At 44.7% G+C, this 1,660-nt stretch overlaps 1 pseudogene across 1 annotated transcript; it reads right to left on the bottom strand.

Annotated features, from left to right (window-relative positions):
* Positions 1–406: 406 nt before the first annotated feature.
* Positions 407–1,375, bottom strand: LOC128594093 (elongation of very long chain fatty acids protein 5-like; annotated as a pseudogene). Its single transcript, XR_008382489.1, has one exon. The product of XR_008382489.1 is annotated as an elongation of very long chain fatty acids protein 5-like (transcript).
* Positions 1,376–1,660: the final 285 nt, after the last annotated feature.

Here is a 1,660-nt window from a genome sequence, read left to right as displayed (position 1 = left end):
GTGTTTCTCTACTGTACCAACATTGTACAAATTTACATTTACAATCACATGCATGATCTACAGTAAAAAAAACAAAAGTTTGGATTACAGTGTTTTTAAATTGTGAATCACAATTCAGCACCTATCATGTTATAACTAATAAGGCAACAGCAGTGTTGTATACTACAACAATACTCCCTTTCCACAGTCTAGCGCAGGGTGGAGGTTGATAAGAGCCCAGAAATGTTAGAAATCTTAATCTACTTGTATAATCTGTATACGTTTTCTAAGGGTTTTGAACTGATGAAAGGGGTCCTACATGAGTCACACTATTGTAAGCTGGACTAGTTACAGCAGCTGTTAATGAGCATCGGGCACAACTCATACTGTGCTTACAATCAGATGACGTGGTTTGGAGGTTTTCAACTCTTGGATTTCAACCCTTCCTTGGCTTCCTTGGCTTCACATTGTTTTCCAGGTAAGAAAAGCTATTGGTGTGTCCGTTTGCAGCAGCCACGGACCCGTTCTGGTGGTCCTTCAGGTGGTCTTTCCTCCAGGAGGCCCCCTTCCTATTGTAGGTCTGAATATAGAAGTTTGTGAAGAGAGCAATCAGGGAAATCATGTATCCGATCTGGAAATACAACCAACCGAGAGGGAATGTGCACGGCCAGATGACCCCACAGCTGGTCTGGACGATTGTCAGCACAAACTGAAGCAGCTGCCCCTGAGTGATGTACTTCTTCCACCACAGGTACGGGCGCATGGAAGGGACTGAAGACAGGCCGTAGTAAGAGTACATGAGGACGTGGATGAAGCTGTTCAGGGTGGCACCAAAATAAGAGTGGCCACAGGGAACCCAGTTCATCACAAACCACCGGATGTTTAGCATGGAGGCATGGTGGTAGACGTGCAGCACTGTGGTCTGGTGGTTGTTCTTATGCAGGATGAAGAAGGTGTCCATAAATTCAATCAGTTTGGAGAAGTAGTATCACCAGAGGACACGGATGATCTTCGTATCTGATTCTCCTGCGCTGCATGTTCCCTGACAGAAGAAGTTGTACCTGCCTTCCCATACTCCTGTTACTAACTCACAGAACATATAGTGAGACAGCAGCGTGAGTCCAAGGTTATACACCACTAAAATACCCCGGCAAGAGAACGGCTGTCTATTCTTCATGTATTTTGGTCCCAGCCATACAATTAGTAAATATATGAGGGAACAGATAAATATGGGTATGTAATTGTCCAGAAGAAACCATCCTTTTACTCTGGTATCTCGGGTACCTAGCAATGCTTTGAAATAGGGACTAAGCGATGCATCAAAATTTTCCATTTTTAAACCACTTGGCCCCAGGGGTAGGAGCAGTTTTGAGGAGCAGTGGCGGCGGCAGCAGCAGCAGCGGCACCAGCAGCAGAAGTGCCTGTGGCGGGCCCGGCAGGGGAGGATGTAAGAGGGAGGCGCCCGTAGCAAGGAGCCACCGTGGACACTGGTATTTTAATGTAATTAATATTAGTAGGAAATTAGCTTCTTAGGTAGCCCTGCAAATGTGTTAATTACCAAATGCAAAGAGCACCCTGCCAAGCTCTGTATTAAAAATCTATAAAACACAATCTATAAAAATCTATAAATCTATTTAAATCTGAGAATTCAGCTGCTTTACACTTCTCTCCCTCTGCTCCT

This window comes from Nycticebus coucang, chromosome 9, assembly GCF_027406575.1.
Source record: "Nycticebus coucang isolate mNycCou1 chromosome 9, mNycCou1.pri, whole genome shotgun sequence".
Classification (NCBI taxonomy): Eukaryota; Metazoa; Chordata; class Mammalia; order Primates; family Lorisidae; genus Nycticebus; species Nycticebus coucang.
The sequence above is the reverse complement of the archived record's forward strand: the minus strand, read 5'-3'. Positions and strand labels throughout refer to the sequence as shown.